The sequence below is a fragment of the Cornus florida genome, unplaced genomic scaffold (genome assembly GCF_030987335.1).
Source record: "Cornus florida cultivar Cherokee Brave unplaced genomic scaffold, ASM3098733v1 CherokeeBrave_3.0.0_Hap2_Chr05, whole genome shotgun sequence".
Lineage (NCBI taxonomy): Eukaryota > Viridiplantae > Streptophyta > Magnoliopsida > Cornales > Cornaceae > Cornus > Cornus florida.
This window is the reverse complement of record NW_026775575.1, coordinates 90,188,434-90,202,739: the sequence shown is the minus strand read 5'-3', so window position 1 is coordinate 90,202,739 and position 14,306 is coordinate 90,188,434.

The following is a 14,306-nucleotide window of genomic DNA, read 5'->3' as shown; positions in this document are numbered from 1 at the left end:
ATATATTTTTCTCTCCATTTTTTACGTCTCTCTTCATATATTTGAGCACCAAAAGTACAACCATTATCACTTTCTTGACTGTGAATGCTACAAGATTGGCACATATTTATAAAACTGGCATGTTCTTAAATGTATTTATCTATTTGGATGTGAAAAATTACATTTATATCGTACAGACTTTTTTTTTTTGCATACTTATTTTCTGAAAAAAATAAAAACAAAAATTACATGTATATATGGAGTATCCTAGTATGGTTATCCCGAAGTCTTAATAGAATAAGATGAGGTTTCTGTAATGATTGAGTGGCTAACTTTAGGTGTCTGGAAAATTACATCTCCTACAAAAATACATATTTTTCTCTTATATGTGTGTGTGTGTGAGATTGTAAGCCAACACATCAAATGGGCAATAGGCCAGCTGGTACAAGCCCCTCCTTCCCAAAGGTGTGTGTGTGTGTGAGATTGTAAGCCAGCACATCAAATGGGCAATAGGCCAGCTGGTACAAGCCCCTCCTTCCCAAAGGGAGAGGTTAGGGTTTGAGCCTCAGTGGAGGCATGGGTGTGTGTGTGATTGCTTAACCTTCCAAAAGAATAAAAAATAAGATAAATCCCCACACCTTAGATGAGACAGATCCTTTGACCACAACTGGGTATTTGGATTAAACTAAAAAAAAAAATGTGAACTGAAAAGCTGCAATTTTTATAGGTTATAACAATTTACCTGGTTGTTTTGAATTAATGTTAGCCCTTTTCTTCCATTTTTTTTTTTCATTGTCAAATCTTGTGAATTTTTCTTGCAATTATTGTGGACACTTATTTGCGGTAAAGGAGCTCACTTTGTTACTAATGCACATTTCAATTGAAGCCTCATGTGATATGTTAAGTTGGAAATTGCCTAGTTAAATGAGTTCCCTCTCATGCACAAACTCTAATGGGGGGTGGTGGGAATCACATGCATGTTTAGCAAGGACATGTTAGAATATAATGTTGCTGAAAAGAATTGAACTATCTGAAATGTTTCTGTTTATAGTTTTGGATCCTACATTAATTTAGCTGTATTTTTGTATGTTACATGAAGATTGTGTTCTTTGTGATGATACTTTGGGGATGATTGGACACTCCACTACAAGAAAAATGCTCTTTTACGACCTGTGATTAACGACATGCATAAAAAAACAAGCCTTATTAAGTACAATTTAAGCCTTTATGTTTTGGACAAGTCGTTAAATGTTATATTCACGGCTTATATTTAATTGCCCGTTTTATTTTCTTTTAAAGGCCTATCTTTCTTTTTCTTTTCTTTTTTTTTAATTAATTTTTTATTATAACGACATGTTTGTTACATCGTTCATATTGGACCCAAAATTACTTTAAATTAATACCATTCCCTCGCTATTTACTTATGGAAAAAAATATCGCCCAATAAGCCCTAACTTTCAGCCTCATGGTTGATCCCTTCCAAACAATAGAACAAGAATCCTGCCTAATCCTTTTCCGTTCCAAGGGAAAACTCTACAACTGGTCAATCTAGATTCAAGGAGGAGTAAGCTTGGCTATGACTTCCATTTTTGCTTCAATCTTGTACTCTTTACCGATACTTCAACAGTTTTTCAATTTCATCCCTAATTGTGAGTTTTATTATACTTTCTACTTTCTTTTAGTTTTGATCTTGTGAGATAGATTACGAGAATATGAATTTAATTGTGAGATTGAGGGTGTATATATATAAAGGAGTATATATATATATATGTGCAATAAAGGAGTGCAGCGAAGCAGCCCCAAAAACCAGATTCAACCATTATATATAGTTTCTAATTTCTTTTAGTTTTGCTGTCTTGTGATCTCTTTGTGGGTGTGATTTGGCTTGGATAGTTCGGTGGAGATTGGCATTAGGTATGCTTAAAAGAGAATGGGTTGTTACTGATTTGTTGTTCTCCCCTTATATGTTGAAATTAATCCAAACTTGAATGGATTAATTTCAACATATACCCTCTTTCAATCTCAGAAATTATCTTGATTTTCCTGCCAATTCCAATTATGGGTAGCCAGACAGCAAAAATGTACATCAATTGTGAATTCCAAATAATGGCAGATAATGAAAATTAATAAGATAATTATTTATGTCAGCAAGTTGTCTTTCGAGAGGCATGATGAAAATTAATTTGGATGTCGTTCCCTTAGAACATACTGTAAAAATTAATTTGTATTTATAATATATGTAAATATTAAATGGAAACAAAGTATGTAGCTAGCCTTTACTCGAAGTCATCAAATGCTACTCTAATGGTGACAAGCTTCCCAGTATACCTATCTTTTGTGTACATATTGGAGACTTGAAGGAACTCTGCTATTTAGTCTGGGCAAAATATTAACGGATAGAATTCCCAAATCTGACCAACATAGGGCACGATTTGTTTGGATGCAAAATGTTTTCCAAAAAATGTTGAACCATGTTTGGGGCACTGAAAACTGGAATTGCGTTTTGTTGCTTCTAAAGACAACATTTTAGGTATTTTTAGCAAAAGTACCTTATCTATTGTACTTATTTATAGACGGCTTGGATCTGAACTCTCTTGTTCTTTTAGCTATTGGCTTAAATTCTAGGGTTTTTGGTTTGTTTTGCCACTCTTTTGAGATTATTATTATTTTATTTTTGTATATATTTTAGAAAGCTAAGAAGCTTCACCAATCATCTTAAAAGTGAATTCCCTTATGACAATTTGTATTAACCTTCCTTTATTTATTTAATTTTTGCACAAAACCTTCCCAATCACTATGACTTTTCATGTTCAAGTAAGTTTTAAATTCGTTCAAATATTATTTTTTTGCATCGTGTGTTAGTAAATTTTTAATAGAGCCATGTGCTGATTTCATTAAATGTAATAAACTTGAATTTTTTTTTTTATTTATTACAGAATGTGATTGAAGGATTGATTGTTGCCGTCAAGATTTTGTACGAACGAGGGAATCTAAAATATGTTCAAAATTGATGGTTATGTTCTTATTTTGAAAAAGATGGTTGTTTCTTTTTGAATTTAGTGGTTTAGTTTTTATTCTTTATTAACATTATCATATTAGATGGATAGGAACTTTTATAATATTTACGGTGCCTTTAAATATTTTGTAAACAGGTACTAGACTTAATTTTTTTGCTTAATGAAAAGTAATGGATTTTTGTTATTCTCATTAATACGTCTTATGTTGTATGTGGTGATATGATATGATGTGTGCATTATTATTATTATTTTTCATATTGAAGACATGCATCATTTATGTATTGAACACAGGCACAAAACATCAATTGTTAGTTCCATTAGAAAGTAAAAGGGCTTCTATATATGAAAAATACTTGTATCTTCCTTACCTTTGGTTAATATTTAGCTGATTAACAATGTTCCATTTAGATGTACAAATGCATTATTAAGAATGTTTTTGGTTATTTATTCAACATTGCCAATCAGCTAGATATCAAGTAAAGTAGAATTATGGAACTGGCTTAAAAGCAGCTTCTTTACCTATCAAGTAGAGAATAATTGTGTTTAGGATATATTGTAGAATAAAAAATAAAAAAAAAATTAGCAAAGAAACAATGTTCCAAGTGAAGGTACCACTTTAAATTGCAAAAATAAGTCCCTTTTGTGGAGGTACCACTTTTTTTCCAAAGGTACCATGTTTTTGACTGAAGGTACCACTTTTTGGCATTTAGGTACTATGTTTTCTAAACACTCGCTTAGCTAGCTTGGAGTATATTTTGTGTTATTTATGGCCCTAATGGAGTTGTTTATGGATGTAATATGTAACTTAATTAGCGGTATGGGGTATAATACCATTTTCAATTGCAAAAATAAGTCCCTTTTGCGAAGGTACCACTTTTTTTTTCCAAAGGTACCACATTTTTTAACTGAATGTACTACTTTTTGGCGTCCAGGTATCATGTTTTCTAAACACTCGCTTAGCTAGCTCGGAGTATATTTTGTGTTATTCATGGCGCTAATTGAGCTATTTATGGATATAATGTGCTACTTAATTAGCAGTGTGGGGGTGTAATACCATTTTCAATTGCAAAAATAAGTCCATTTTGCGAAGGTACCACTTTTTTTCCAAAGGTACCACGTTTTTGAACTGAAAGTACCACTTTTTAGCATCCAGGTACCATGTTTTCTAAACACTCGCTTAGCTAGCATGGAGTATATTTTGTGTTATTCATGGCGCTAATGGAGCTGTTTATGAATGTAATATGCAACTTAATTAGCGGTGTTGGGGCGTAATACCATTTTCAATTGCAAAAATAAGTCCCTTTTGCAAAGGTACCACTTTTTTTTCCAAAGGTACCACGTTTTTGAACTGAATGTACCACTTTTTGGCATCCAAGTACCATGCTTTCTAAACACTCGCTTAGCTAGCTTGGAGAATATTTTGAATTATTCATGGCGCTAATGGAGCTGTTTATGGATGTAATGTGCAACTTAATTAGCAGTGTGGAGTGTAATACAATTTTCAATTGCAAAAATAAGTCTCTTTTGCGAAGGTATCACTTTTTTTCTAAAGGTACCACGTTTTTGAACTGAAAGTATTACTTTTTGGCGTCCAGGTACCATATTTTCTAAACACTAGCTCGCTTAGCTAGCTTAGAGTATATTTTGTATTATTCATAGCGCTAATAGAGCTGTTTCTGGATGTAATGTGCAACTTAATTAGCGATATGGGGTGTAATACCATTTTCAATTGCAAAAATAAGTCCCTTTTGCGAAAGTACCATTTTTTTTCCAAAGATACCATGTTTTTGAACTGAAGGTACTACTTTTTGGCATCCAGGTACTATGTTTTCTAAACACTTGCTTAGCTAGCTTGGAGAATATTTTGTGTTATTTATGGCGCTAATGGAGCTATTTATAGATGTAATGTGCAACTTAATCACATTATACATGTATATAATTGGGTTAATTCCACCTACACCCCTGACCTTTAACCATATCGCACCTACACCCCCTCTAGGTTTCAATTTTCACGCACACCCCCTAACCTTTGACCATATCAACTTACCCCCTGTCGTTAAGTAACAGATGTTTAGTGCTGATGTTAGGATGGATAAATGGGTAGAAGGTCAATTTGGCCCTTTATAATGGCTAAAATGACATTTTTAACTTTATTGACAATTGCAGAGTTACAAAACTTAATTGGAATGAAGTGTTTATTGAGAGAGTGTGGTATCTCTTGGACAACTATATTTATTGAGAGAGTGTGGTATCTCTTTGACAACTATTGAGATTAAATTATCCTTTTGTTCGACACCATGGAACCAAAGAAACAACAGGCCAATTTTTCATTCATTCAACTGCTTCAAGTTTAGAATGAATTTTTTTTTTATAGTAGTAATAGTTGAAGAAAATTCAATGAGGCCCTAGTATAAGAAGTCATACAATACTAATTCATGAAAACCCAATGCAAAAGAGCAACTTCATTTCATTCCATCTAAGGTAGAAGCCAGTATAATAAGCAATACAATGGTTGCAAAAACATACCAACCTAATCCACAATCAAAAGTTGCAAAGCTATTCTTCTTTAAAAGTTAAAAAATAGCTAGCACCAACAGATTGCAAAATACCAGCAAAAAAAAAAAAAATGACACTGTTCAACATTACAAATGTCTCATATCCTACATCGTTTCAAGTACATTTTGGATTCTGAGATCCTCCTATCCTATTTCCTCTAGCTCCCAATTGGGCAAATACAGATATGTATTTCCTTGTTCTGTGGTAAACCAATTTATGACCCTTTTTCCTTTGTGTGGTCCTAGTGAGAGTCTTCTTGTTTATGTATTTGATGGGCATGCATTCTCTCTGTTTCTGTGTGTAGTTAGAACAAAAGAATTATTTTGTCTCTATGACTGTCACATGTAATAAAAATTAAGGTATTAAGGCATTGTATATGAAGTTTTGTAGATCTCTTCTGGTGAATATCTCAATCAACATTACCTACAAATGCACAATATATAAATGATTAGAGTAAAAAATTTAGTAAAAAGTCTTTAACCTGTATACTTTACCGTCCTAATTTAACAGTAAATGAATACATAATCATAAAAATGAGCTCATATGTAATAAGCATTTATCAAATCTTTAGAAATATTGTCTGGAGTAGACTTATCATGCGAACATCGCTTCATTGAATCCAACATATCTATACGACTATCGCAAATGTTGAAGACATACAAGCACCAATGTTTCTCATTTACAAGTATTGGAAAGAAAAACTGCATATTTAAAAATGTAAAAATTTAATTACTTTTAGAATAATATCTTTTTTGATAAAAAGATAATAATTGATTATGTTTCCAAGCGATAAATATTACTATATTGAATTGGCGAACTTTATTGTCATTGACATTCCTTATCCTTTTATACTTGTTCCATACCGCTTGTATTTTACCCTTCCTATTTTTAACTTTTGAAGCTATCTTGGAAAGTTAAATATGAAAATGCACACAATTGATAACATAATATGTGTGAAACAAACACTCATTATAGATAAAAGAATTTGTTATCCTAATCCAAGGCGGAAAGAAAATTTTGGATCCTCTACGCCTTTGTTTTAGTTGGAGCATTTGGCAATAGACGTCAACCACCTATAATGATCACATTTAAACCATTAATGCATGCGTGTGATTGGTTTGAAAAATCAATGAACTTTAAGTGAACATACCACATTTGATATCCAATTATTGTAAGAGATTGTTCTCATCTCTTTTCTTGTCAGGTAAATATCATGTATGTCCACCAGGATTTCACTATAATTAAACAATATCTCTTTTCTTGTGAGGTAAATATCTCTTTTCTTGTGAGGTAAATATCACATTTAAACCATTAATGCATGCGTGTGATTGGTTTGAAAAATCAATGAACTTTAAGTGAACATACCACATTTGATATCCAATTATTGTAAGAGATTATTCTCATCTCTTTTCTTATGAGGTAAATATCATTTATGTCCACCAGGATTTCACTATAATTAAACAATAACACATTAAGTGTTTGAGCATAGAAAGTAAGTAAATATAGCAAATAAATAATTATTTATATAATTTCTCACTCATCATTTTTGCTTTCATCCATGGCATATGAGAGGACCATCTTTGCTTCTGGACGAATGGCACACCATTTCGTAGTCTGTAAACAAGCTAAGTTAAGCCAACTTTATAGAGCTTATGCTCAGCTTGGTTGGTTAGAAGCAGTGTCTGAGCTGAGTTTGAGCTTGGTTAATTTTTGAACAGTTGTGATTAGACTTGACTCGCTCAAATAAACCAATTACTCAGCTCGGCTCGCATAAATCAACTGAGTTCTTAAGAAGTTCTGAAGGATGGGAAATTTTGAGCCTTGTTATCATAATTGTTGGTCAAAATAAAATACACACGTCATGCTTTGCAACTTCTCACTGGTGGAGCAAAAGATAGAGAAAGTGTGCCTGTGTGACTGTAGATTCTTAGTTTTAATTGTTGATTAATTTGGACCATTGACTTCTTTTTCTGTAAATAAATGAATATCAAATCTAAAAGATAGGTGAAACGCATGAAAAACTTAAATTAACAAGATAATCTGCCAAGGAATGCTCTACGATATCTCTAAATGCTAGTTCAAAGTTTCAAATTATGTATCCACATAAGGTATGAAGGAAAAAATAGTCATGAGACTTGCTACATCAACAAGATTCAAACATATATACAATAATAACAACGAAATAGTAAAAAAGATTCAATAATTGCTGGTACTACTTTCACAAGTGATTGAAATTTGTAATAAACTGTACATTATGCATAAAAAGGCTTCCTAATAGCTGTTGGAAAATCTGAAAATTTGGATACAGGTCCATTAAACCAATCTTTTCCTAAGTCCTTATACTTTATCCTATGTTTGGTTGCCAAGAAATTGGGAAAACAAGAAGAAATTAGGAAACATGGAATCTTGTAACAATTCTACTCCTTTATAGAAACAACAACCTTAAAGTTTCTCTTCTTTCCTTATTTTCTCTGCTACCAAACAATGGACAGGTCAAAATTGTTGTGTTTTAGCCTAATTTAAGCTACATCTTAACTTAAAAAGTCCAAGCAATGACTTAAACTTTTATAAAAGATTGGGATGATCAATACCAAAGTCCATGCCTTGTAGCAAACAAATTTAATGACATAGCTAGCCCTTTGTCCTACATTGTTAATTCTCAACATACACAAAGAAACATCATCCACATATGCTACAAAATAAAATTTTACATATATACCATTCTTGGTAAGACAAATCCAACAAAATGAGATTAATTAATGAACAATAATCTACTTATTCTAAATTATTTTTTCAGTCAACTTGTTCATTCTATAAAGAAAAGAGTATCACCCAGTGGCCTAATTGATAGAGCGGCCAGCTTCCTGTGTTCGAGTCATTTCTCCTTCTAGTTTGCCAAGGAAAAAAAAATAGAGAGAAAATACCATTTTCATGGCTGGGAATAACAAGCACTTTTACTGTTACGTTATTAGAAATAATTGTACTTTAGCTTGATGGAATGTTTGGAACAAAATTTTAGCAACTTGAGGTATAAAGTCTACAAAAGAAGTACATTATTCGCTTGGAATTCAACATTTTACTAGAAAGAAATCTTTAGTATACATATGTTTCTGGTAAGGGGAGAAAATTATGACATTTGAGTAATCAAATAGGCATAATAAGGAATCTAATCCTTAATAATTGAGAAGTAAAGTCATAAGATCAAAGATGCAAAACTAAGATAAAGATGAAATAATTAACATATTTATTCTATAAGATAACTGCAATTGTTGGTAGAATATATCAACTACTTATTCCTATATGAGTGATTATACCTAGTTGATACTTCCAAAACCATCATCTTCACCTTCTCACCAAAATTAAAGCACATATGTAAAAAGCATGCTATTAACCACCATTAAACTTAACTAGAAAACTTAAAAATACTCTTTTTTGAGTAATTATCTAAAAAACAAAAGTGACTAAACAAGATTCTTGAAATTGTACCAAATAATTGAAGAAATATAATGTCAGTATGATTATTGAAGGTAGTGCATACTATGTCCCAGGAGGTAGTTAGTAGCCAATACATATATATTCCATATCTTGTAGTCCTTATTTTGTAGCAGTAATTCCTTATTTTGTAGCAGATTAAGGTACTACTTCTTTCCGATATTCCCTATGGCAACCACTTAGTTATCACGTATGTGTCTAACTTCTGGCTATAAAATAGCACTTTTAACTACACAGTCAGACATAGCATAGGTACGTAGTCTCTTCTATACATACCAATATTGAAAAGCTTCTTCCTTACATAACTATTAGTATATTAGGAACTACTTGACTGCCTTACCCTTTATACATGGATTTGTGCCCTATGGTAGATTGAGTTTATAAATTTATATATAACCTCTCATCACATGGTACTAGTCACAATTGTGTAGTCCTTGGAGAGAGTTCAGGCTTATGGGTTTTTGGTGAAGTAGCTCTGATTGTCTTTTTGGGTTAATATAATTTATAGTGATTTCGATTATATATCCTAAAAAGTATGACAGTGTGCAGGGTATTTTTAAGAGGATTATACATTCTTAAGAGGATTATAGAAATTAACCTTCTATAGTTCACAAGAACAGGAATGACATCAGTTTAAAAAATCTTAATAACAACTTCCACTTTAACTTCACTGTATGAGAACTTATCCTGTCATTATTTACAAAAAATTGAAGTCAGTGAAGGTTTCCTGTCTCGAAACAATAGAAATTTGAGATTTACCACAACTTTATGAAATTCTGCAAGATTAGTTGCAAGTGTTTCCCAATGAGAACTGATTACCATCACAGTTCTTTTTCCCTTAACTTTGGATTCGACTTATTTACTTCCTTGCATAATATATAACCAATAATTGTATTGCCATCATACCTACCATGAACAGACCTACCATGAATAGAGGAGTTATCAATAGTAATCATAGTCATATTTACAATGAGACTACAAAGAAATTACTAGTATTATTGGTATACAGTTATTTTGAAAAATCCTCTAATCTTATCTTTGGAGAAACAAGAAAGTTTAGTTCCACTTTTTATTGCAAATTAGTATGCACCTAATTGGAGTAGTACCCAAGCCACCCATAAAAAACATTACAGCACATTACTGTAGCATAACCAAAACAAAAAAGGATAAAACTGAAACATTCTTCTATAAAAAAAATTAAAATAAAAAAAATAAAAAAACTAGCAACTTCATAAGACAGAAAAGCACAGCTTACGGCATATGAGTCCTCAAATCTAGTGAATATGTAAACAACACATGAATTGAAATCATGTCACCAGAAAATAAAACTTAATTGTTTGAAATTATCACCACATAGTAACATTTACAGAGAGACTCTACAACTTTCTAGGGGAAGGCAGAGATGAAAGAGGAAATTGGAAAATAGTACCCAGGTTAAAGAGGGTTATGGCTTATCCTTATGCTTGTATAAATAACTTCTGCGATTGAAGAAAAAATTAGAAAATTGATAAGAGTTCAGAGAAGGAAGAAAGCAGAATAATAAAGATCGATGAAAGTTTAGAAAAGGAAGAAAGGAGAACAAGGGGCAATTTTCCTCTAAAGGTGAAACTTGTGAAAGACAAAGCTCCAAACAATCATCCTCTGTGATTGACGCAAAGTTATGTTTGTGCTTAGAGAGGATTAGGGTTTCGTTGATGGATTCAATAGAGTGAGGGCTAGGTCTCGTTCGAGAATAGGAGAGAGAGAGGTCTGCACGAATAGGAATATGAAAGAGCATTAGGGCTCCAATTAGGTCAATATATTAAAATATGGAGAAAGGGTATTTTAGGGAATATAGAAAATAGGGAGAAGGGCATTTTAGTCAACAGAAACTTTAAACAGTAAAAATTCATGTGCCACCTCAGCAATTTAGTCAAACACATTTTTTTTTAAACTATGGTGCTTTGACTCAATGAATCTGTAAATATGGGCCAGTAAGTCCATTTATATGTAAAAATCCCAAAGAAAAACAACCTAGAAAAGAAAAGGAAGTAATAGAAATGTGACATTAACTTTCATCCCACTTAAAAAATAAAAATGAATTAAATTAAATAGATCATTTGTTATTTGAGTAAAAAATCAACAAAAGGAGAACTCAATGGTTATAGAAATAGAAAATAAATAATTAACTAAATAGTTACTATTTTTGTCATCATTTCCTTTTAAAACTTCTCTTACTTGTGAAAAAACTCTCCATTCTCCTTCTTATTGCTTCTTTACCCTCTCTCTCACGCTCATTTTAAAGGCCAAACTCTTGAGATAGTCCATCCCTCATTTTTCTTTTATTTATCTACCTTAATTTTCTTAATCCAAATGTGCTCTCCCTACATAATTTCCTTTTGCATCTACTGAAATTTTACTTTGTTGTCTAAAAGAATGTTTAACATTGTTGAGCACCACCAAAAAAAATCTGATCTTAAGGAGTATGGAAGAAGAGATATGAAATTTGTTCACCCTTATTAACTTGAAATATTAGTAAACTGGTTAGTCTTGTCTTTTTTACATGACCATGTGATGTAATTTTAGATCATGTTAATAACTAATTACAGAAAATGGTAAAATCTCGACACAAACAAATTCAATGAACACTATAAAACCTATCAAATGGATCCCAATTAGTTCAAATAACTTTGCAACAAAGCATAAATTAGACTTGGATTGGTTATGTAAAGATAACAAATTTTAGTCTAGTAAAATATAGAAAATTCACTTGTAAAGGTGTGATACCCCTCAGATCCGAGACACGGGTTGATCAGGCCCAGGCCCAAACCCGAAGGAATATCAAACAATTAAAGTATTTTAAAACGAAAACAGATGACAAAACCAATAAAGATAGAATAAAACTGAAAGAAATAATAATAGTAAAATTCTCTATGTGTAACTGAAAATTTAAAACTCCAATCCTCCAAAACTTCAAAGTTACAACTTGGGAATCCACTGATGGACCCCTAACTAAAAATTCAACTGAAACTGAAACTGAAAATAGATAATACTAGAAACATCGGGGAAAGTCCTACGTAATCCGATGAAAGTGAGACTGTCCTCGACAAGCACGATCAAGCTCTAAGGCTGGAACCGTCATGTACCTGAAAAGAATAATAAAGAAGTGGGTCAGACCCACGAGCAAGTTCTAATCTAACTACAATCCATACAGTGACCCGATACGCAGATACACCATAGACACCTCACAATATCTATCTAGTCCATACGTATAAATATATCCACACTAAGGGACATTCACTAGTCTATAATAGGGGTCTCAACCTAAATAGAAGATAACATGCGAATACGCACCCAAATGTGGGCATGAGTACCTAGACCTAACAGGGTACACCTCAACCTATTATAACCAGCTACGCATCCATTGCATATACGCACCTTAACTAACGAGTCTGAGACTCAAGCTCAACTCGTGGTACCATAAACACATATATAAAGTCCGTCCAAATCCAGGGTAAGCAGTTCAACTATTTATTAAATTGACTTACAATAAACCAACTAGTTAGTCACTCAACTTATTCAGTTGATATGGCTTAACTACCATCCGTTAATCCAGGAAGTCATCCAACTTGGTTACAGCTGACCTGACTTAGTCACAATTAGGATTCGATATCTTACAATCCATTCCATTAATCCATTAGGTTAGGTTTTAGCGTTTTGAAGCTAAACCATCCCTAGTATGCCACCGTCCCATACCGGTGCATATAATCCTCCATATCAATGCCAATTACAATATAGAAATCATAATTTAGTAATTTACATTCCAAAACATTATCCAAATAATTGCAAGAAGATATTTGATGTTCTAGCAATTAAAAATCCAAACGATAATTCATATCATTGCAGAAAGTATTTACTATTTCAACAATTAGCCTCCAAAGCATGCATAGGTCAACTTCAATACATCAATGACCCTATAATGTATTTAGAACAATATATAAACATATTAGATCCCACTGGAATGCTCAAAAATAAGCTTGAGCAATTAAGTCTTCTTCCATCCCTTAATCGTGTACCATGTGCATAAATTTTATACAGTTTGTTCCGTTAATTTAGAGGTAAACTTTAATCAATTAAAAGTTCTATTAATACCCAAAGTTAACTTCTTAATCACTATGGCAAGTCCCAATATTTTTTTTTTAACAGTTCAAACACACAACAGTTTCAAACAGTGCATTAAACACCTTCTGGAAGCAAACCGAGCGAGAACAGGTTATGAACAAAGGTGGAGCCGGCTCCATTTTTTATTGGAGCCTGCTCTACTTGGGTAGAGCCGGCTCTACACCTCCTAGAGCCGGCACTACACTAGGGGGGAGCCGGCTCCCTCCTCCATGGAGCCGGCTCTCTCCCTCTCTGAGAGCCGTCTGTCCGTCTGTGACTTTTGCGACCTTCTTCTTCAACGCCGGCCGCTTCCCACCCATTCTATTTAGCTTTAGACCGTTCCCAAGGGTCCTAACTATGTCCAGTATAATCCCCATGGAGTGTTTACAACAGTTGAAATCAAAAACAAAAACTACAAGTTCCACAGACAAATCATGCTTAGGAAAAACAACTACTGTAATGAACTTTCAAAACCCATCACCGAATTTATTCAAGGCAAAGATAAGGTTAAATTGACATATAAAAACATGCTTAATTTAATTATTGATCCATTAAAACCCTAGAGTATGTCTAGGTGCACAGAACACAGGCCAACGGGAAGGAGGAAGAAAAGAACTTGCCTGAAGTTTTGGACTCAAAACTTGTCGCCGTCTTCCCAACGTCCGGTAACCACTGCAACACTATCTAGCCTCCTAATACCTCTGCCCTTCCCTTCTCCTAGGTCCAACCCTGAAATCCCCGTCGAATCCCACACGAAACAAAATCTGTTCTCTCAAAACCTCACTCTGTATCTCTCTGTTTTTATGTTACGCGAGTAGAGTCTTTTTTTTTCCAATCCTTAATACCAAGAAGCATGTATATATATATAAGCATACAAATCCCAAACCCTAATCCTTGTTTAATAGAGACAGAGCCCTCCTTGGCCCATAAACCGACCTATGATATATACATTGCCGGCTATAAACTGAAACCCTAATATAACTATATGTGTCCCATACAGTCCCGTGAAAACCAAATTAAACAAAACAAATAAATTTACCACTTAAATAATTAACTATAATTAAATAAATTAAATCAAAACAATTAACTCAATTAAATTAAAACAATTAAATCAATTTACTA